Below are 25,092 nucleotides of genomic sequence, written 5' to 3'. Positions count from 1 at the left end.
TCCACACTTTGTGGTTGGAATTATTGCAGCTCTGGATGTGATAGCTGCAAAGTTAAAAATGTAAGGCAAATGAGCAACCAAATATATAAAAAATATGTGGCTTCATTAAGAGCAGAATAAAGCATTTTCTGATGTTATTTATTTTACTTGCTGTTTTGTGCTTATATTTTTTCCAACAAAGTATTTATGGTTTTGATACAAAATTTAGAACAAATACCAATGATTGCCTAAATCAATAGAAGAGGAAAAAACTTCAACCAGTGGAAAGCAACAAAACGCTTTTGTTTGTGAAAATCATCTAAAAATGGCTCTGAGCACTATGGGACTTAACTTCTGAGGTCATCAGTCCCCTAGAACTTAGAGCTACTTAAACATAAGTAACCTAAGGACATCACACACATCCATGCCCGAGGCAGGATTCGAACCTGCGACTGCAGCGATCGCGCGGTTCTAGACTGTAGCGCCTAGAACCGCTCGGCCACTCCGGCCGGCGAAAATCATCTAAAACCGGGTATTATTTGAGTAATTACATTTGTAAATAAGTTGTTGTTTCCTTATAAACATTGGGTAGATGTTCCGGCAGATCAGCCGAAAATGCGGTCGTTTAAAGCCGCGCTTCGACTGCTGAACACTAAATATAGATTTGAGCTCGCAGGAAACAGCATTTGAGATTGCGAACGGAATGGATGGACGCGCTGAAGGATAATGCTCAGAAAACTTATGAATTCTTCGCATGGGGAGGGGGGAAGAGGGGGGGGGGTATGGGAGGACAGGAGAGTGAGTTTGTGGGATACAGATGGGTGTCAGCTGAACTGATGAGAACTGTGAGCTCAGGTTTGGTTGGAGGAGTTTAGCCTTGCACTTCGAAGAGTAGGTAGAATGGGCCAGAAGGAAGGTGTGAATGTCAGCAGGAGCTGAATGGGTCTGAACCACTTCCATGTCCATCTTTACGTGCAGTATTGCTGCTGCTATTGATGATGTAAAAGCACTTGGCGCTGGTTTGATGTATGGTTCTGTTCCAAGTATATGAGCTGGCCTTGTTGCAGTTGTTCCTCTTATCAATGGTGACTCACTTTCTGATGCAGAATGGTGAAGGTGATGTGCCAGGAGAAGGAAAAACTGTGAAGACATGGTGTTATTGAGGGAAGCTAGAGGTACTACAGGTTATGATTGTGCGAGTTTGAGAAGGACAGGTGTATAATATAGTGCTTGTAGGGATGGTGGAGAAAAGGTAATAGGCAAAAGATGAAAAAATGAAGCTTCAGTGGTGATTGGTGGTCAGACAAATGAGTAGATGATTGGATGATGGAACGCTGGCTGGCAGCTCACCAGTGTCGCGACGACGACCGCCAATGACAGGCAGGCGAAGACGTTACTCTGCCAAAACTGAACTTTGTGTAGTTTCAACTACACTAGTGAATCATTCTACCGTGTCTTCTCAACAAAAACAAGGAGAGTGGGCGACTGGGCACAGAGACTGGTGTACACCGGCGGGGAAAAAATCCCAACTCCAATAAGGAGTTGTGAGACATAATGGCATCTTGTCAGGTGTGTTTCTACATATGAAAGATGATGTCTATTCTAATTTCGCGCCAGTCGCACAGGAGTGGCGCTAGTAGCTCCACTATGAGGGAGCAAATCAGGTTTGCATTAAGTACACGTGAGGCGGGAGTTGCGATTAAACAAGGAAAACTCCCAGTTGCGAAACGGGGCCAAAATTAGTTGGTTAGTGTCGAGTTACAATTTACAATTTCTTTATTGATTACTTCAACCATTAAAAGTCATTTCTTTATCACTTGACCAGGAACAGATCCAAAAAAGCTAGTAGGCATGAGTGCCTTTTCAAAACAATTTACTTTACAGTTAACGGCCAAGCCATTTTACTTAAAACCGACTTTGATAAAACATTTGATAACAAATCAAAATTTTCGAAGTAATGGAATTAAAAACTTTACTTTACCGTTAATAGCCAAGCCATTTTACTTAAAACAGACTTTGATAAAGCATTTAATAACAAAATTAAAACTTTCCAAGTAATGAAACTAAAAAACCACCAATTTGCATACAATTTCGCTTCCGAACATGTAAGGAGCCAACTTCTTTTAAACTTTGGCACAACAAGATATTAAATTACAAGGGATCGCTAACAGGGAAGCAGAACTAGCATTTTCAAAGGACACCAAGTAGATTAAAAGTATCAAAGTAAAGCTTCAGTCATTCACCCTTTACAATAACTAACAATTTTAAAGTCACGTAAATTTAAAAACTCACCTATGCAAGGCAAACATAACCTTTTTAAACAGTGGCCAAAAACAATCAGAGTAAAATACAACCATTTAACATTTTACAATAACTAACAACTTTAATACCATGTCCTGCCACCAAAATGTCCTGAGATAGAAATAATTAACCGACCGGGTGTAAGGGCGGCCACAATTGTCTCCCGAAGGATGCTCAGGCTAGAAGCGGACCAACAGACCCACAATGCCTCACATTCAGCAATCACATCGACCTCACGAGAGGCGAGGGGAGGAGAAGGAATCAAATCAGGAACCATAGTCCCTGCCCAGAAATACGCTTCCTCCCAGGCAGTACTAATAAGAATCCAAAAGATCACTGTCTATAATTACACCGGCGACAGGGACAGGAAATCCGAACGCAGGAGGCCACAAGGCAGAAAAAATGTGATCTAAAACAATAATCACTGCCCAAAAATACACTTCCTACAGGGTCGTACTAATAAGAAGCGGAAAAGGTCACTGTCTATAAATACACCGGCGACAGGGACAGGAAACCCGAACGCAGGAGACCACGAGGCAGAAAAGACGCTGGTTGCAGAAACCAAAATTGTTCAATTGACATCTAAACCTTTAACCAACTTAACTTGCAGTTTATCAGAGAAACAGCAGGTGAACTCCGATGCAAAGGTTCCTCACACCCAACCGTGTACACGTCGCCAGCGTACCCAACTGGGCACAGTCACGCAGCCACGCGCTCTGTCACCGGAGCCCTCGTCTTCTCTGCACTCACGGCGGCGAAATACCACTCCTCAGGTTAGGCGAGTTACTAGTCCATCAGTCCCGCCTCCAGACTGAAAATTTAAAGGCGTCCGTTCCCGTTCCCACCAAGTAGTGACTCGGAACCACAGCCGTGGCTCCCGGGTGCTCACAGCAAGAGCTTACAGCCTTGTCCCGTCAACTCGCCCCACTCGTCTCGCCCCACCAGGATAGACCACGCGGCTTCTCGGAACAACAGCCAACTCCCCACCGCCTCTGCACGCCGCGGTCTCATCGTACGACAGTCTCTAATTCCTGATTTTAAAAACCGACCGACCGACTCGTCACCGCTAGGCAACCAACCGGCCATCCCCCCAAAGATCTTATTCCCTTACACAAGGCTAACAGGAAGCAACGACTCGAAGATCGATAAGACCAGACACGCAGCCAGAGGGGAATTTCAACAGAGTCGTACGCAGCATAACGATAAATATGAAAGAATCAATTAACGAAGGAATGGAAGGACTCAGAACAATCTTTACAGTGCGATATATGTTGAGAGCCGACACACGGCTCAACACTCTGTAAGTGTTGTTACCTTCGACATTGGTCGTGGTCAGTAGATGTTAGTGAAGGATGCCTGTAAGGTAACAAAGAATCTGTTATTAACACCTCACTGAGTTTGAACGAGGTCGTGTAACAGGGCTACGCGAAGGTGGATGTTCCTTCTGTCATACTGCAGAAAGACTTGGTAGGAATGTAGCCTCTGTAATTGCTGCAATTTCTGGTAACAGTGGTCACGAGAATGTACGGTCGCAAGAAGACCGGGCTACGGACGGCCATGTGGCACTGCCGAGAGGGAAGACTGTAGTGTTCGGCGTATGGCACTGGCGCATCGCACTGTATCTTCAGCAGCAGCAATTTGAGCAGCAGTTGGCACCATACTGACACAAAGAACTGTTACAAATCGGTTACTGCAACGACAGCCACGAACCAGGCGCCCAGTAACATGCATTCCGCTGACCCCAAACCACCGCCATTTGCGACTTCGGTGGTGTCAAGCGAGAGCTCGTGGGAGGGCAGGGAGAAGATCTGTTGTGTTTTCTAATGAAAGCTGGTTCTGTCTCGTTGCCAGTGACGGCTGTGTGTTGGTTAGGGCCTATTGAGGATCTGGAACCAACCTGTCTGCGTGCTAGACGCACTGGACCTACACTGAGAGTTATGGTCTGGGGTGCGATTTCGCATGACACCAGGAGCACTCTCGTGGTTATCCCACGCACCCTGACTACAAATTGAATCGTCAATCTGGTGATTCGGCCTGTTGTACTGCCATTCATGAACAGCAATCAAAAAATGTTCAAATGTGTGTGAAATCTTATAGGACTTAACTGCTAAGGTCATCAGTCCTTAAGCTTACACACTACTTAACCTAAAGTATCCTAAGGACAAACACACACACCCATGCCCGAGAGAGGACTCGAACCTCCGCCGGGACCAGCCGCACAGTCCATGACTGCAGGAACAGCAATCCATTGGGTGTTTTCCAACAGGATAACGCTCGCCCACATACCGCTGTTGCAACCCAATATGCTCTGCAGGGTGTCGACATGTTGCCCTGATCTACTCGATCACAATATCTGTCTCCAATCGAGCACATATGGGACATCACCAGATGACAACCCAAGTGTCATCCACAAACAGCATTAACCGTCCCAGTATTGACCGAACAAGTGAATTAGGAATGGAACTCCATTCCACAAACTGAGATCCTGTACCTGTACAATACAGTACACGCACATTTGCATGCTTGCACTCAACATTCTGGTGGTTACACCGGTTATTAATGTACCAGCAATTCACATTTGAAATGGCTTACCTCGTGCTTACATTAATCTGTGACCTTGCAATAACAATCACTTATGTATGTTATATAGACAAATGTGTTCCCGAAATTTCATTACTCTACAATAATTATTTTTTGGTGTAGTGATTTTTTTCGGTCAGTGTATGAATTAGTGATCTGCATCGGTATATTCTAAAGTTCACAAAGATCCACTGAAGTGGCAGAGTATGTCGAGCAGTGTTCTCCAGCGTGAAAAACGAATGCAGCTAATATTTCATGTGATTACTAGCTGTTGTAAATGCTTGTTGTCCTCGGACAAGAGCCGCAAATCCTGCTGGTCGGCAACACCCACAGAAGTGCGACCAGTGCAATAAAATGCGGAATGTCTTGCGATAGGCTACCTGCAGCCCTGGCCTTTACCGGCGACGCGTGTAAGATACGAGCGCTCATTTTATTAACATGCGACTGATGGCCTGGTCTGGACAATGTTGTCAATGCCATACATTATGCATACGGAATGAAGCTGACGTTGCTCGAAGCTTACATAAAGACCACTGACGAATCTATAGGAAGTCAAGAAAGGATAGTGGAAGTGAGAATGCCTTAATCTATAATTGCCAGGTCACTGGTAGCCAGCGTGATGTTTGGTGCAAGACACGTACGCTGTACATTTCTTCGGTTTCATTCTCCAGATGGCACGAAACCGGAGCACACATGGAGAAGGTTAAGGTCATCCGAGGCGTAATACCGGTTATGATACCTTCACTATAGCTGTGGGGGACGCAACATCCTGTAATCTTACTACCATATGCTTAACTACGGTATAGGCCATAAGATGAGCACTTCGTCGATATTGAATTGCTAGTGTGTAGTAAAAGACTGTTAATTTCCATAAACACTAAATGTTTTAGAGGAGATTTCGAAACAGAGCAACGAGTGAAGTGCGCTTGTGGCTAAGATACTGGATGCGCATCCAGGAAGAATCGATTTACAGTCATCGTGCGATCATCTTAAGGCGATAGGACGTCAAACGGGCCGACTTGGGGCAGGAGAGGCACCACAGGACATTTTAATTTCCACTGTCTATACTTTTACAAATAGATTCATACAACTTTGTCAGCATGTCCAGGAAGGATTCAGGATTCACACTCGTAACAGTGGAAGTTCAAAAACATAACAAAATAAATTTTTTACATGTCAACTTTCATCATTTTTTCACTTACTATTGGCTGCATGTTTTACTATAGGTACACTTCTCTTCATAAGTAAGAGACGTTCTTCGATGAATTTTTCACAGCACACAAACCATACTCACAGGTGTATGAAACTCTAGAATTTTCCAAATCTATTAAAAACTGCGGTAAAAATTCAGATAATTAACTATAGAATTTGAGTTTTTTCTAAACAAGAAATTTAAAATATAACAGCTCATTCATTTTTTCGTAAATTAAAGAAATTCTAGAGTTTCATGCACCTGTAAGTATGGTTTGTATGTTGTGCGAAATTCATCGAAGAATCTCTTCTACTTATGAAGAAAAGTGTACCTATAGTAACAAATGCAGCCAATAATAAGTGAAAAAATGATTAAATTTCAAATGTGAAAAAAATCAAAATTGTTGTGTTTTTGAACTTCCATTGTTAAGAGTGTGAATCCTGAATCCTTCCTGGTCACGCTGACAAAGTTTTATGAATTTATTTGTAAAAGTATAGACAGTGAAAATTAAAATGTCCTGTGGTGCCTCTCCTGCTCCAAGTCGGCCCGTTTCACGTCCAGCCCCCCTTAAACTAGATTTTTCATAGTTTAGTTAAATCACTTCGGTCGTTAGTAGGAATGGTTCTAGAAGGCCCTGGCTAATTCCTTTCCTTATCGCTGTGCATCTGAGCTAGCACAGATGTCGACATATCTCTATAAGGTCTAATCACCATTCATTTGATATGGGGTGCTATAATTGCTACATATTGAGCTCATTTACCTCTTTAACTTATTTCGCGGCGATGGTCCGTAAACCACGAAAAGGTGTTGGTGTCTGATATTTTAGTCACCGGTTCACATCCGACTGCTGTTAACAATTTTTAGCGTCGGGTTAGCTCAGTAAGTGTGGGTAGCTTACAGCTTCTGATCACTACACTATGTGCAAGGCTGTGTGCTAAAATGAGAAACTTCCCCACGACGTTTTTTTGCGGTGAATCTTCATTCTGCGTTTGAGAGTCCGTCGGATGGGGAGCTGTAAGACTTTGTGTCGTATTACATTAGAAACGCTCCATGGATGGCCACCATATTTTCCTCTTTCTCTTACCCTCAATTTCACAGTCATCATTAATAGCACAAATGTGACATTACACCCCATATTCACTATTATGTTAGCCCACACTTTACAACTTCATATCTGGGAAATCTATACGAATCCAAAATAAAATTAGCGTGTCTATATTTAAAAAATTGAGATAAATTAGTTACCCGACTACATCGAAACACCAGCACGACTTTTGACATTTGCGCCTGTCTATCTAAGTGCAGGCGCCACACAAAAACTAATGAAAGGATAATGACAGTGTTTTTACTGGTATGCTCACTGGAACGTTAGCAGGGAGCTCTGTTTTGTTTCAGGTTTGTGGGTCGACGGAACTGGGTAATAAACTGTGATCATTTGCTTTTGAAGTGGCGGAAGTCTCAGATTGCACGCTGCTAATAACCGATAGACATTCAAATATGGCAGACATTGGCTCTTTAAATGCGTTAGAATACACTGCACGGCACAGATATCGTTGTATGTATGGAGATACTTTAACGAACGTGTCAACGCAAATAATTTAGGAAAGATGTTCGCTTCTGGACATCTACTTCAACACAATACAAAGCGTCTTTTCCTATATGATTTTCACCATAAACTTCTAAACTTTGCATAATTATGTGGATTTAGTATAATTTAAGTACTTGTTGATTCCAAGGTTTGGTTATTAACGAACTGACTGACTTAGCTTCATCGTCATCATCATCATCATCATCATCATCATTTGCCTGCCTACCGTTACGTGCATGTCTCGGTCTTCCATTGTCTCTCTGAATATAGCAGAGAGCTTCTTTGGTCCATCTATTATCCACTCGCATGGCTGCATTTCCCGTCCACTTGCATTTCATTTCCATTACTGTCATAATTCTGTCTTCTACTACAATCTGTTTGCTAAGCCATCATGCATCTCTCCATTACAGACTAAGCAACACACAGTTTTTGAATGGTTGTCTCTTTAAAGGTTTACGTCACACTGCCATCAATCAAAACTTGTAATGCACGGTAATTGTATCTTATTGCTTCGTTGACACTGAAATCATCAATCTGAAAACTCTATTGCGAATACGAACAACCAAAAGTTGTATAAGGGAACGACGACAAAGAATATTTTCCTTTACGCAAGCGGTCACCTCAACCGCCCCCCCCCCTCCCCACCTCTCTCTTCTTATTAACCTCATTTTGTTCGTTATTGCTCTTTAATATCATTTTGTTCGTTATTGCTCTTTAATATCATTTTGTTCGTTATCGCTCATTTCATTTGTTCGGGGCGGATGTCCCATGACACCACTTCAAGTTCAGCGTTGAGCCATTCTCTCAGTTTTTTTTATCGCACAGAGCAGCTAATCCTCTGACCGAACACGCCGTGCTACCTTGCCAGCTTTTAACTCACTCTCAGACCCAAACTTCCATACATCATCGTTCCTGCGTCACAACCTGTACTCGTATACGCATTATGTAATTCTCGTACAGGGGAGGACATTTTAATTGAAAGTCGCTGCCCAGTATCGGTGGATTTATAGAATATCGCAGTGCCTGTGTTGTTAAGAAGAACAATGCAATGTTGCTTCAGACATGCATCGAGAGGCCGTCCGACCTAAGCTTCGTTCTTACTTTCTACGCTTCTAATTACTGAACGTCTTACGAAAAGAAAGTAAGAACGAAGTATAAGGTCGATGTTGCTCGATGGATCGGAGGTGAACAACTTCGAGCTCCTCACATCCTGAAACAGAGAGATTATTAAAGGAGACGTGGGCTGACTGGTGGTATACGTTGACTCATGACGAGACTACCTCCTCAGTTGTTATGATATTGGACAGCTTGGCGGAGCGCAACTTTCTCATGTCCCATTGTATTCGCCCACTGTGATATTTCCCTGTTGCACCAATACGGGCACGCCTATCCGGCATGAAATCGTTGTGCTGAAAGCAGCATCAATTATGAGACATGAAGAACCAGTCTGATTGGTGAGTGTGGCCTTGTTGCATCACAGTTACGAGTCAATTCTAACGACGGAATGACCTAATATATTAAGTATTACTGCACTCTTGTAATATTTGACGTTAGGGTCACTAGCTACTTTGTGTAAACATCAACTACAAGACTAGTTAACCCAAATGTGTGGTTATGATTGTATTCTACGGCAATGCAATACAAAAGCAAATCTCTTACAGGAAAATTTGTGTCACAATCACTATTAGTACCAAAATCTTAAATCACAGGAATAGAAACTGAGTTTGCAAGCGAAACGTGTAGTGCATAAAGAATTATTGAGGAAAGATTGAATGTCGCTTTTGAATGTTTCTGCCTCTAGATTCAGCTGCATAAATAACTGAAAATTTCGCTTTGGCCGAGCAGTTCTAGGCGCTTCAGTCCGGAACCGCGAGACCGCTGCGGTCGCAGGTTCGAATCCTGCCTCGGGCATGGATGTGTGTGATGTCCTTAGGTTAGTTACGTTTAAGTAGTTCTAAGTTCTAGGGGACTGATGACCTCAGATGTTAAGTCCCATAGTGCTCAGAGCCATTTGAACCATTTTGTCACATGTGGCAGAATGGTGTTAACGGCTTGAGCGTCACGTGGTACATGGTCCTTGCCACTGCGCATCGACCAGCAACCCGCCTTCCTCACGTGGCGTCCACTATCTACATCTACATCTACGTGATTACTCTGCTATTCACAATTAAGTGCCTGGCAGAGGGTAATGAAAGTACGTTCCTGTGGGGTATACAGGGTGTCTCAGGATGAATGGTCAATATTCAGGGATATGACAGCAACGATCATTCGAAGCAAAAAAGTCTAGTAAACGTGGACTCTACAATGCAAACTTTAATAGTTATGGGCACTTCATCTTCAATACTGTGGAAAAAATCTATCCTACTGCAAGCTCTTTGCTTTCCATATTCTGAGAGGTGGTAGTACGGACCAAAAAAAGAAAAAAATGTTCAGTAAACATGGGCTCTAAAGCGCTACGAGCACTTGTTCGTCTTCGCTACTGAGAAACACATGTCTTCTATTCAACATGCGCTAATAGCTCTTAAAGTGCGCATATTAGAGCCCATGGTCACTAGATTTTTTACTTCGAATGATCATTCCTTTCGTAACCCCAAGTACTGACCATTCTTCCTGGGACAACCTGCATAATCATAGTTTGCGAGTAGAACGAAAATTTCCTAACAGACAGGACGCAGCACGTTATCATGGATCTTCAGATACTGAAGTAACATCTAGTGTGCGTGCCACATTACAAGTAGTGAGCTAGCGGAACGTAAGCTGTCGGAGGGGTCGTTAATTTTAAGTGTTGCAGCCGGACAGGTCTGGCCCCAGTCAAGCAGTGACAGGTGGGTGTGGTACTTTCCCTGCTGAGTCCAAGCAAACATGGGTGAGGCGGCTGAAGAAGCCACAATCGTGATTGCAGTGAACGAAAGATAAGACGGTTTTTGAATTTTTAGGGAAACTGCGCTATAGAAAAAATGGTTCAAATGGCTCTGAGCACTATGGGACTTAACTTCTGAGCACTTAGAACTACTTAAACCTAACTAACCTAAGGACATCACACACATCCATGCCCGAGGCAGGATTCGAATCTGCGACCATAGCGGTCGCGCGGTTCCAGACTGTAGCGCCTAGAACCGCTCGGCCACTCCGACCGGTTGCGCTATAGAATTCACAAACATGACATAATTAAACCCATTACACGATAAAAATCGCGGCGATGAGACGAGGTCTTTGGAACTTTAAGCATGATTCTATGATAGGTGTTAAGGGAGCCAAGAAAGTTTCAGTTATGAATATTATGCCGGACAATAGAGATTAAATCACTGGAACGATGACATCATACGAAGTATCAAATCACACCTGGCGACATCATCAAACACCACAAGAGGTTACATTTTAAATCCAGCAAGAATAACAGAAGTTACAGACGATTTTATAAAAGTTAAATATGTAAATGAACCACAGCCATAAATCCTCCACAAGCTACACATATTGCGGAGGCAGCGTAAGTTACCTGGTTCCTCGCCTTATCACCCCAAGTAATTGCTACTGATAGTTAGCTATTAGCTATAGTTTAAATGCTTGTTTATGTAAAATGCTATTGATAAACGTTGTGTTAAATCACTATGGAAGTGCGAATAATAAAAAGTAAAACATTTGCTTGAAAGAACATTGATCTAGAATACAGAAGATGTAGTTTCATATAGCTGGCCATATGTACACTGGTGTGCAAAACCTAAGGATGAAAATAGCTTTCGCATAATGTGCCACTGGCAAGAAACACAGGTTGATGAAGCTGTACAGAACATAATATCTCATCAGAAATTAGTTGTTATGTTTCACGAACAACGTGCGCTATTCTGCTTGATGGTATCTCAGTGCCGCATCAGTAAACAGTGAAGAATTCGGGTGGAGCGCTGGATGAGCACCTCAACTGGCCGGAAAATACTATTTGCACGTTAGGAAGATATGCGCTTGCTTTTATGCCCTTCAGAAGTATTGGAACATGTTCCCTCTGGATGTGAGAACAAACTACGAATAGTTATGTACGTAACATCTGCAACATCCGCCTGTTTGACCATGTCAGTGCCTCATAGCGGCCAGACGGTAAGATTGCCATATGTTATGTCTACACTAATTGACCAGAATTTTTCAAATACCCGTATGTAATGCGAAATTGTCAACTAGATGTTATGAGAAGCGGACCTGCCAGTATGAAAACAGTCGAGGAGCATCATGTTGTCAGTAGAGAAGCAGTAACAGCAGAATGGTCGGTTAGGAGAGTCCAGTGATTTCGAGCGTGGAGTAATCATTGGATGTCACCCGAGTAACCAATCCATAATAGACATTTAAGCCCTTCTAAAGCTGCCCAATTCCATTGTTGGTGATGTGACTGTGGTGTGGAAAAGCGAAGGACGAATCATAGCTAAACCGAGGCCAGGCACACCTAATGTACTGATGGAAAGGAAAGGTCGATCACTGCGAAGGACGGCTGCATAAAATCGCATGAAATCAGCGGAAGAAATCATTCGTGAGTTCCAGTGTGCTACCACCAGTACAGATAGCACAATGAGTGTGCGTAACAAGTTAAAAAGTTTGGGGTACAATGATCGAGCAGCTCCTCGTAAGCCACGCACGAATGCTAAGCGACATTTAAAAGTGGTGCGAAGAGCAAAGCCTCTGGACAGCGCATGGCTGGAAACGAGTGGTTTGGAGCCATGAATCACTCTTCGATGGAAGAGTCTCGGTTTTGGCGAATGACAGGAGAACGTTACCTGCCATCATGTATAGTGTCAACAATGAAATACAGAGGAAGTGGGGCGCCTTCTGGTACATGCAGAAGGATATGAACCCATTTTACAGCATTGTGTTGGTTGGTTGGTTGGTTGGTTGGTTTGGGGAAGGAGACCAGACAGCTTGGTCATCGGTCTCATCGGATTAGGGAAGGATTGGGAAGGAAGTCGGCCGTGCCCTTTCAGAGGAACCATCCCGGCATTTGCCTGGAGTGATTTAGGGAAATCACGGAAAACCTAAATCAGGATGGCCGGACGCGGGATTGAACCGTCGTCCTCCCGAATGCGAGTCCAGTGTCTAACCACTGCGCCACCCCGCTCGGTCAGCATTGTGTAATTTGTACAGTAGAGGAATAGTTCAGAGACTATGAATGTTTCTATCAGTATGACAATGCACCGTGTTCTAAACGAGCATATGTGAGGCAATGATCTGTGAACAATAACATCCCTGAAATGGACTGGACTGCCGGGAAACCCGACCTCAGCCCAACGAAATACCTTTCTTCGCTCCAGACCCCAGCGTCCAATATCCTACCTTCTCCGGTTTCTGTTCTTGAGGAAGAGTGGGCTTCCACTCGTCCACAGACAGTGGGAACCTCATTCAAAGTGTCCGCAGCAGAGTTCAAACCATCATAAAGGCGAAGGCTACATACACCCCTTATTAATATCCGCTGATAGGTGTCCAGATATTCTGGGTCGGATAGTGTATTTCATCGAACCCTCACTCCTCAGTCTGCATGAACCCAACAGCCTTGCGACGCAGATCAAGTACCTATCATTTCATCAAAAATGTGAGACACGGTCTCACGCACTTAGTACGAGTGTTCAAGCTGTGTCCGTCCATGAAACAAAATCATTTTCAAACTCCTTAGTTCTTATATCGCCCCCCCCCCCCTTCTTCACTCAATATAACATCCTGTTGCATTTAGTAGCAAGCTGAAGCACTTACTCATGACTCATGTCAATTTCATAATTTTTCGCTTACAAATTATCGGACATTACCGTTTATCTCTGTTAAAGAATGAAGCAAAAGCTCACTTGTTCACAGAGTTAGGCTTATTTCTCTTTTAGTTTCTCGGTGGATCACATCATTACTTTTTCCTCCTCTCTTCATTGCTTGTTTTCTATCACGTCTCTCGTTTTATTCCTCTCCCCTCTCTTCCCTTAAGTCAATATCTGCCATGGTGGAGAGTCCATATCTAAATGCCTGCAATTTATCTTCTTCCTCTGCCACTTCAAGGTTAGGACAAGGGCCTGCTCCGGTGTCACCATCTTATCTCCATATTATACCACAAATTTCAGTTGTGTCTCTTTCCTTGTTTTACCCTTAAGTGTACTTCTTATTGTATCACATAACGGATCGTAGGTACTGGTTTTCTTTCTCTATATCTGTATCTTGATCATATGATATGTCCCATCCTAAATATCTGAAATGCACTACCTGCTCTATCGGTTCGTTACTGAGGACTATTTTTGTTCATCACAGGGATTCAACTAGTACAAACAATAAACCGATAGAACAGGCAGTCCATTTCAAGTACTGTAGATGTGACATATCATATGATCAAGATATGGATATGCAGAAAAAAACTAATACTTACTAGAGTATATGTGGCACAACAAGGAGAACCTTAAAGGTAAAACAAGGAAAGAGACACAACTGAAATTTTATAAAGCCGTAGCAATTCCTACTTTATTATACCCTAACATTCTAAGAGAAAAAAATGAAAAATAAATAAAAATAAAGAATCACCAAAGAGGTAATAAAAAATTTTCAAGAAGAAATTAAAGGAACTAAATCAGGGAAATGAGAAGAAATACCGAAAGAAATCAACAGGACAGCGAAAAATGTATATGGAACAACAAAAATGAAGAAGAAAGTCTGGTGAAATGAAATCTGTGAAGAAGCAGTTAGAGAAAGAACAAAGCAGTGGAAGAAATGGAAATGTTCGGGGAAGCCTGAACACCTTGATGCATTTAGAATGCAAAGGAAAGAAACAGCAAGAATAATAAAGAGTGCTAAAATATCTTTTGAGAAATCGCGACTTCTTGACATACAAAACAACTTTGTAAAAGATAACTCCCGGATTTTCTATCAGATGTTTAAAAGTCATTTAATGGCCTATCAAACTCCAAGTACTTACTTCACAGATGAAAATGGTAAAGCAAACCTAAGCAACAGCCAAAATTGTGAACTACTAAGAAAGTACTTTGAAAAATTATTGAACGGCGAAGAACCAAATTGTAAGCTAGAATTTCCAGATCTCCATGAAAATACAGAAGCAGATACACCAGCTACAACTGAAGAAATTAAAAAAGCAATAAGTACCCTGAAAAACAACGAAGCCAGTGGAGAAGATTCAATTACAGCTGAACTTATTAAAGGGCCTCAACGAAAAATTATAACTAACCTTCAGCTCATGTTTGAAGAAATATGGGAAACTGAAAAGATACCAGAAGACTGGAAAGTGGCTCTCATCCATCCCTTGCACAAGAAAGGTGATAAGCAAAATGTAAATAACTACAGAGGTATATCTTTGTTGCCAGTGGGTTATAAAATATTTTCAACAATACTACTAAACAAGGTAGAAGCAACACTTGATAGCCAATTGGGAGAATATCGGTGGATTTAGTAACGGCAGATCTTACTCAGAACAGATGTTCAACCTAAAGTCCATAATTCGTCACAGGCTTACAAACTCCAAAGATATGGTTGTAACATTTATAGATTTTAAAAATGCATCTGACTCAGTTGATAGGGAAACACTAGATAAAGTGATCAGAGATTTGGCATCAAATCTAAATTAGCAAACCTTATTCGTGAAACGCTCACTGACACAAAATCAAAAGTAAAGTTCCAAGTTGAAATATGGAAGGCATTCAACATAAAAAGAGGTGTAAAGCAAGGTGATGGCCTGTCTCCACTCCTCTTTAAATGCGTACTAGAGAAAATAGAGAATGGAAACAAAAACTAAAAGAAGAGAAGCTATCACCAATCAGACTGGGAACTAAAAACAAAGGTGTTGAAATTCACTGTTTAGCATTTGCGGATGATTTTGCCATTCTTTCTGAAAACCCAACAAATTCTGGAATACAAATCAATTTCTTAGAAGAAATAGCCAACAAAGCAGGTTTAAGAATATCTGTAGAAAAAGCAAAATTTATGACAAATATAAAAAATGCTCTGGAATCCCTAGCAACAAATAGTGGCCAGATAAATAGAGTAAATAAATTTAAATATTTGGGAGAAATTACCCAAGAAAATGGCTTAGAAAAATTCCCTATAGAAGGAAGAGTACATAAAATGGAGAGAGCTTATGGAATAACTAGGAATATCTAAAACAAAAGGTGTCTGTGTAAAAATTTGAAGATACAGCACTACAACACAGTAGTAAAACCAGAATGTCTTTATGCAAGTGAATGTTTAGTACTGAACTACAAATTACACAGACTTGAAGTCCTAGAAAGAAAAATCATTCGAAATATACTTGGACCACCAAAAAATAGAGACGTATGGAAATTAAGAAGCAATGAAGAAGTTTATCGCAACATAGAAAACATAAATGAAACACTGCGAAAGAGGCGACAGCTATTTTTTGGACACTTATACAGAGTGAACAGCAACAGGTTAACCAAACAGATTTTTAAATATCTTTGGGACAAGAAGTCAACAATAGCCTGAATTCAAGAAGTTAGGAAAGGTTTGTAAAGAAACAACGTAAGTGAAAAAGATGCAACAGAAAGAGAGAGTTACAGGAGGAAAGTGTTAAAAATGGAAGGATTCCAAGGCAGGAGGTAGAAGAAGGCAGGGTCAAAATGGTCCGAGGAGAGAAAAAGGATACGTAGTGAAAAGATGAAAGAATACTGGAGGAAAAAGAAAGAACAACAAAGAAGGAAGCATTGAAATTGGTGCGTGGTCCTTAGATGACCCAAACGAAGAAAGAAATAAGAAAAATAAAGGAGCAGCACGAAGGAATTATCCGAAAGTAACGAAAAACGGTAGACTCGATCACATGTACGAACAAATGGTTACAATTTCAGAAAAACTGGACGATTTATTCAAGACAAAGAGCTTCACAAATTGAGTTGCTGAAATTGGCTTTTAGGCAATCATGATACTGACTGATGCAGTTGTTGGACGTCCTTCTAAGGGATCTCGTATCAGATTCTGCCCAATTGGTGCGTCCAATCGCCTCTAGAAGCTCTTCGGACACCTATTCGGTCTATAATCACATTGACTGAAGTAGAACTGTCTTTAGTGATGAACCCCACTTCGATATGAGTTTCGACGACCAAAGAATAGGTGTCTGGAGACGCCTCAGACAGCGGTAGGACACCAACCTGAATGTCGTCCACCATACGGACCGACAAGCAGGAGTGATGGTCCGGGTTTCCATTCCTCTTCATAGCAGGAAACCTTTGGTTGTCATCCGCGACACCTTTACAGCACGGCAGTACGTCGACGATATTCTTGCCAGGTTTTGTTGCTCTTTATGGCAAGCCATCCTGTGCCAATATTTCAGCAAGATAATGCCCGCCAGCATACGGCTATAGTTTTTACTACTTATCGTCATACTTGCCAAACCCTAACTTTGTCAGCAAGGTCGCCGGATCTCTACCCAACTGGGAACGTTTGGAGCATTACAACTAGTTTGGGCTTTTGATGATCTAACGTGAAAATATAACACAACTTGGCGCTATATCCCTCAGGAGGACATCCAACAACTCTGTCAATTAATGAAAAGCCGAAGAAATGCTTGGATAAGGTCAAGAGGTGGGCCAATGTGTTATTGACTTGCTCAAAGTGTGAAGCTCTTTCTCTTGAATAAATCATCCAATTTGCCTATCAGTACATGAAAATCACATCCACCGATTTTGTCCCATTCGGATAATTCCTTCCTGTGCGTGCATTTTTTTGTCTTAGAGTGCGTATAGGGAAGAAAGCTGGACACTGAGAAATAAGATTTACATAAAATAGAAGCACCAAAAATTCAATTTCTAGGTTCTCTGGAAGGCTGCGCTAGGGAAGGCAAAATTATAAACGAAGTAATAAGGGATTCAACCAAAACCAAAAAGGCAATCTAACACAAAGAATAATGGAGAGAATATATGCTTTGCATGTCACCACAAAGACTTAAACTAAACTGGCAATGGATTATAAACCATGGGGCAAGAGAAGTGTGGGAAGACCAAAGATGAGATGGTGAGAATGGAACTGGCCCTAGGTCTAATCCTGGAGTGGCAGAAGAAGAACTGGAGGTATGTAGATATGGACTTCGGGGCGTGGCAGAAATGCCTGCAATTTATTTTTATTGTTCTACATTCCACAGACAAACAGATGCTGTGAATTTGTTTTGCTGTACTCATTACTGTTTTCACTACCTGTCATAACTCTTTCGAAGTGTTGATCCCGCATTACTTCCAAGGTTTAATATCAAGACTGTCCATAGCGTAAGATAGGTTAAGTTAGATTAAGTAGTGTGTAAGCTTAGGGACCGATGACCTAAGTAGTTTGGTGCCGTAAGACTTACCAGAAATTTACAAATTTTTATGTATGTATGTTCCACATCTCCTAAACCACTAGACCGATTTCAACGAAACTTCGTTCACATATACCTTACTGTCAGGAAATAACAGCTGTTTGAGTAAAAACCGTCTATCACAGTTCAGGAGATACGACGTCATACACTAAGAGTTGCGTGAAATGTTGCCGCATCATGCGAGACGTTTAAACTTAATACTTCTGTGCCACTAACTCTATTTACAATAAATTTCGTTGCTGAACTACCTACAAAATTATAGCATCGTGTGACACAGGAGTCAGGCGCTGAAATGCGTGAAACCTGCCGCATCATGCATGATGTTTAAATTTATTACTTCTTTCTACTAACTCCATTCGCAACATTTTTTCGCAGACAGTATTCACACATGTCGTTGAATGTACCTCCACAAATATACAGTGTAACTCTACGGCACATAGTTCAAGAGATATGATGTCATCATGCTACACGTTTTATTATACCGGGTGATCAAAAAGTCAGTATAAATTTGAAAACTTAATAAACCACGGAATAATGTAGATAGAGAGGTAAAAATTGACACACATGCTTGGAATGACATGGAGTTTTATTAGAACCAAAAATAAAAAAGAAACAAAGTTCACAAAATGTCCGAAAGATGGCGCCAGACTGCAAAACGTCAGTGACTGCGCATGACAATCGTGTATAAAAGGAGCTGTAATGAGAGAGAGAATCCAATGCGCCAGCAGTCGCAGCATGTTGACGTTACCTGAAAAGGCGCTTTTAGTGAAGCTGTATTATCAGAATGGGGAATGTGCTAGTTCAGCGTTACGATCCTATCGCCATAGGAAGGGGATTCGAACGGGTAAAGGACCGTTGACAAATGCAGCTGTGGCGAGAATGATTTCGACGTTCGAAGCCACGGGTTGTTTAGACGATATACCCCGTAGTGGCCGACCGAGCACAAGGCGTAATGCTGCTGAGACAGTTCAGGAAGAAATGGAGACTGTAGCGGGTTCGTCCATGCACAGGGAAGTCAGCGCTCGTGCAGTCGCACGTCGCACCGGCATTCCATACACTACTGTTTGGTTGGCACTTCGGCGTACCCTCCGATGCTATCCGTACAAAATCCATCGGCATCATGAACTGTTACCTGGCGATTTAGTGAAGCGGAGGGCATTTGCGGTGTGGGCGTTTCAAAAGATGGCGGACGATGACGATTGGTTGAGTAACGTGTTGTGGACCGACGAAGCTCATTTCACGCTCCGAGGGTCTGTCAACGCCCACAACTGCAGAATTTTGGTTACCGAAAATCCTAGAACTCTCGTGGAAACTCCATTGAACGACGAGGAAGTCACGGTATGGGTTGGATTTACATCTACCGTTATCGGGCCTTTTTTCTTCGAGAAAATGCGTGATTCTGGTTTTGTAACTGCTACCGTGACGGGTGAGAGGTACGCCGATATGCTACAGAATCGCATCATCCCTAGCCTGGCTGATAAACACTTGCTGGAACGTACGATGTTTATGCAGGATGGCGATCCACCCCATATTGCTAGACGCATGAAAGATCTCTTGTGCGCGTCGTTTGGTGATGATCGTGTGCTCAGCTGCCACTTTCGTCATGCTTGGCCTCCCAGGTCCCCAGACCTCAGTCCGTGCGATTATTGGCTTTGGGGTTACCTGAAGTCGCAAGTGTATCGTGATCGACCGACATCTCTAGGGACGCTGAAAGACAACATCCGAAGCCAATGCCTCACCATAATTCCGGACATGCTTTACAGTGCTGTTCACAACGTTATTCCTCGACTACAGCTATTGTTGAGGAATGATGGTGGACATATTGAGCATTTCCTGTAAAGAACATCATCTTTGCTTTGTCTTACTTTGTTATGCTAATTATTGCTATTCTGATCAGATGAAGCGCCATCTGTCGGACATTTTTTGAACTTCTGTATTTTTTTGGTTTTAATAAAACCCCATGTCATTCCAAGCATGTGTGTCAATTTGTACCTCTCTATCTACATTATTCAGTGATTTATTCAGTTTTCAAATTTATACTGTCTTTTTGATCACCCGGTATTTATTCTTTACTACCAAGACGCTCCTACAGTCCAGTCAACTTAAGAAAATCCCTGACACCTGCTTGAGCTTTTGACAAGCTTTCGATTGCGATGCGTAAACGGCTGTAGGTGAAAACGATAGGCGTCTGTAGTGCTACGAAGGGGCGTTGCGAGAGAGACGTTTACAAAATCGCATTGTAGCTCCTCGATATGCAAGTAGAAATATTGTTTCTAATCAAGATATGACTTAAATAAACATTACTGAGAATTTGTATTTTGTACAACATGTTTCTCAATTTGGGTACTGTACTTATACAACTTAACATCATGCATATTTCTCTGTACGACTGTTTCATAATTTCAAAGGTACTTTCACGAATATATGGAAATGAAATTTTTTCGATATTACACTGCAAGAAGTTCATTTTTTTTTATTTTCATTTCTAATAGAAAATTGGCGAAATAAATACCCAGGCAATGCCGGGTTTGCCAGCTAATACGTATATAGATAAATAACATTGTTTTTGACAACCCCAGGTGTGAGCTAATTATCTAAGAAATATACATTCGACCCCAATATTAACATCACTGGATACTTGAAAATAAATTCATGTTTCAAAAGCCAGGGCATGGAATTTGTTAACAGCGAGAGAAACAAACAGAAAATCAGCAAGTTGTTTCTACAACAGATACATAGCACATTAGTAAAATATTACAGTCTTACGTAAAAAACTCTTACAGTCATTTAAATTTTCAAAATATACTTAACGGTCGGTAATACGGACGCAAATAATTTGCAGCATGCTATGCTGAAAAGCTAATGAGACGGGACTGCTTTTCCAGAATTACAACGTTGGCTGCGAGGGTTAATAAGAAACAGCCAAAACACAAGGTCACATGATTCTGACATCTCACCTTGGTTCGGTTACATCACTCTTGGACGTAACGGGTCCTTGATCTAATTTTGGCAATATTTCTGGCACGTGCCATACAAGGATGGCACTGCTTGCTGGGTCCGTCGTCGCTGTTAGTGGCTTTAGATAATAATTTACCTTTGTAATGAAAGATTCGATTGGTGCAATCGGAACCAGTATGAATGAATGCAGTTGTTAAACAGACTGGCTCCGTGAATAGCTAAATAAATGTACCAATGTATTGTAGGAAGATAAGAAACGATTAAAACCCAAAATACGAGAGTAACTAAACACCATTATTGTTGTTAGACGGTCACAGACCTGTGTTCAGCACGTCTCAACATCGTCTGACAAAGCATATAATTCGTCCAGTTACTTAAGCTGCTGGGTTTATGGCATGAAAATGTCCATGTTATTGTCAGAATAATGTCAAAAAGTACTTTTCTCGATTTCTGAAAAATTTAACAAGAACATTACAAACTGCACAGTGATACTCGGTGTTACTTCTCTAGCACCCCACCTGAGTCCAGTCTGAAAAACAAAACACAATAATAGTGGACAGACCGAAAGCGTATCAAAAACACTTAGAATGCACTTGAAAAGAGGTGTATGCATCATATCCATTTACAGTGTAGATATTCCATCAATGAAAGTCCTTATTTTCGCCTGGTACGCTGCAATCGTATATTCTACTCAAATTCACATTATTGTCTTTTCACAGCACAGTAAATTAGCGTCAGTATTCTTTTATCACTCACAGACCGAATAATAAACAAAAGGCTTAGGTTTCATTTTAGAAGGCAAATGGGCACAAATGGGGGTCACTTTAAGTAGTTGTTTAATGCTGATACTGGCACCATCTCCATATCCACCTCCTCCATAACTGGAGCAAAAATTTGAGTTTTGGCAAAGGTAGGAAATTCAAACAAGTCAATGAGCTCCCCCTTCTCTCCCACCCCATTTCCCCCTTTACTTCCTGGTAGATAATACGAAATATAGTCCCACATAAAAACAGTGGGACATTCAAGTACTGAAATGGGCAGGATTTCTGAAAAATTTAGTAACAACATTACAAACCGCACAATGATAGTGGGGGTTACTTCTCTTGATTTGTTAATAGCACTCCACCTCAGTCCAGTCTGAAAAACAATGAGGCGTTCTATGTTAAGATGGTGGAAATATCCCTCATACGGTGATCTGCACGCGAGAGTCCTGCGTTAAAACCCTGGTTTGTTGCAGTTTTCTATATTTTCAGTATTTCCAGGTATTTAGGCACTTTATGAGTAATGAACGAGCATCACATTACTTCCATCTATCGGGAATGTGTCCCGGGCTGGGTTTGCGTACCAGTTGTACCAATATTTCGTGTATTTTACTATTTTCTAATTTTTACTTAACATATCATTTATATAAATTCTAAAATATATCATTACTTCTTGCTAGCGATATTGCATCCCAGGTCTAGGATTGAAGGCACATATGCGAGATTTTATTCCACAATTCGGTACATGCACACATTTATTTGTCAAGAGGTTGATGTTTTTTATTTCGATTTTATTCCACAATTTGGTATATGCATAAGTTTATCTGTCATGAGACTGAGGTTTTTTCATTTCATACACTTCCGGCTTCATACCTTCTAGCCTTCCACACGCGTGTCTTCCTACAATATCACGGTTTCGATCGCTATCTTTTTTTATTTCCAAATTTCGTGTTTGCAGCTTAGGATTCGGTGTACAAATTCCCCCTGGGGCTTCTTGGAACTTACACGAGCGTCCCATCATTCTTACCTATGGGAGCTACTCTCAAAGTCGCAGGTTTGTGCCCTAGAGACGATATTTCATGCTCCAATATCTCTATATACCTTACGCAAGCTTCAGTGATGGAGAGACAATATTTCTGCACACATTGTTAGTCACCTTTTCTAAAAGGTGATAACTTTTTTCTGCTTTCTTGAGCCTATAAGTCAGCCGAAAGGTGTGGAAATTGTAGCTCAATTGATAAGATATCTCTGTTTACTCGGAATCTTCACTGTGTGAGCTGTATTTCTTATCTTCTATTTTCGCTGCTTTCATATATTGTAGAATCTACAATTACTCTCCTTTCATGGGTTCGAAGCCTAGGAACAGTACTTCACTTCTTATAAATAAAGTGTAAGTGCGTTAAAATTTCAAGTCGCCATTTCCATACATTTTAAGTTTATTTTCATATCATGGTTACTTACCTCATTAGCAGTCCTCCTGCATAGCTGGGTGGTAACGTGCTCGCCTCCCATGCAAGCGGGCCCGGCTTCGATTCCAGGGCGGGTTGGAGATTTTCTCCGCTCGGGGACTGGTTGCTGTGTTGTCCTCCTCATCATTTCATCTTCATCACCAGCGCGCAAGTCGCCCAATGTGGCATCGACTGAAATAAGACTTGCACTTGGCGACCAACTACCGCGGATGGGGCTTCCCGGCCAACGATGCCATACGCTCATTTCCATTTACCTCATTAGCAACAGCAGGAACTTCACACATCATGTCATACATTGTTGGTTCGAATCCCTGAAGAGCTATTTATGCGCTTTGAAATGTATCACTTTTGTTTGGCCCGGTCTTGTAGTCTAGCCGTTTCTACAGAGATCCTATACAACTACTACTGCACAGGTGCTAGCGAATTTCGTTAGCATTTTCGTGCCGGGTGAGGGAGGAGAATGTAGAGGGAGCGATGCAGATACTTACAACGAAGTAGACCCTTTGACCACAGCGCTGTCCTTTCAGATACCCTGTAGAGCGTCACGTCTCGCTTTCAGCGAACTGGACTTTCGCATTATATGATAGATCCTGTATCCGCACAAGAAACTTTTAAGTGTTTTGAACGTTGGTAGCTATTTTGTTTTGATATGAGCTGCCCCCTGCCACCCACTAATAATTTATTTTTAGACACATATCAATTTCCTCTGCCCTGGAGATTCAATATTTATTCCATAGCCTGTACGTGAACTATAAGGGCCGCGCGAAGTGGCAGCCTGGTTTGAGGCGCCATGTCACGGTATGCGCGGCCCCTCCTGCCGGATGTTCCAGTCATACCTCGGGCATGTGTGTGTTGTTCTTAGCGTAGGTTAGTTTAAGGTAGTTTAACAGTAGTGTGTAAGTCTAGGGACCGATGACCTCAGCAGTTAGGTCCCTTAGGAATTCACACACATTTGAACATTTTTGAACTATAAGGATCTTCATGCTCCTATGTACGCTTAAGTTCCTGATTCACTTCTAGAATATCGTTCTCTGCTTAGAAACTCTCTTCCTTATTGTTTTTCGTTGGAAGTCCCTATGAATTTACTGGTGTAGGTAGTGAGTAGCATACCTGGTTAGTTGGACTCCGCTAGTTCGGTAAAATCTCGTTGTCCCAGGGCCGGTGAATACTGAAGGACAAATGGCATCGCCGAAAAGCGTTAGCGTACATTTTGTCTGGAGATTGCTAGCATGAAATCTACGCAATGACTGCGACTGGTACGATGGTGGTAGTGATGGTGGCGGCGGTGTGTGTGTTATGACTGTCTGTGTATATTTTGATGATATCGATGATAAGTCTACTTCTATTGCGTACTGCGTTAGTCTCGACTCTCTGTTGGCAGTCTTAATTGTATTTTCGTGCTTCCCGCTATTCACTTCATATCTACTCCTAGTCAACATTCAGCAGCATATAGTACAACTTTTATTATACCCATTGTGGATGACGAACTGAACCTGTGATTTAAATTGTTTATATATTGCTTACTGAATTTGATAGGAATTTATTTTTGTTCTGTTAACTAGTTTTAGCGTCACTGCAGGCTCATCATCAGATGGAGGTGTTACACAAACGTTATGTCTTGGGCCAAGTGCAGATAGGCGCTAGGCTCTTGATGATTCCATTGCCTTGTGGTATCCATGACAATCTCATTCAAACTCATTTTGATAACGTGCATTTTCCTAGTTTACACACACACACACACACACACACACACACACACACACATATATATATATATATATATATATATATATATATATATATATATATATATATATATATATATATATATATACTCAGTATTTAGGTGCGGCAATACTCCAAGAAAGGGCGGACAAGTGTAGTGTAGGCCTCTGCGAATAAATAACAGTGTTTGGTTTGCTTTCCCCAAAATATTATTTATGTGATCT

Source organism: Schistocerca nitens, chromosome 3 (assembly GCF_023898315.1).
Source record: "Schistocerca nitens isolate TAMUIC-IGC-003100 chromosome 3, iqSchNite1.1, whole genome shotgun sequence".
NCBI classification, from domain to species: domain Eukaryota; kingdom Metazoa; phylum Arthropoda; class Insecta; order Orthoptera; family Acrididae; genus Schistocerca; species Schistocerca nitens.
The sequence above is the reverse complement of the archived record's forward strand: the minus strand, read 5'-3'. Positions refer to the sequence as shown.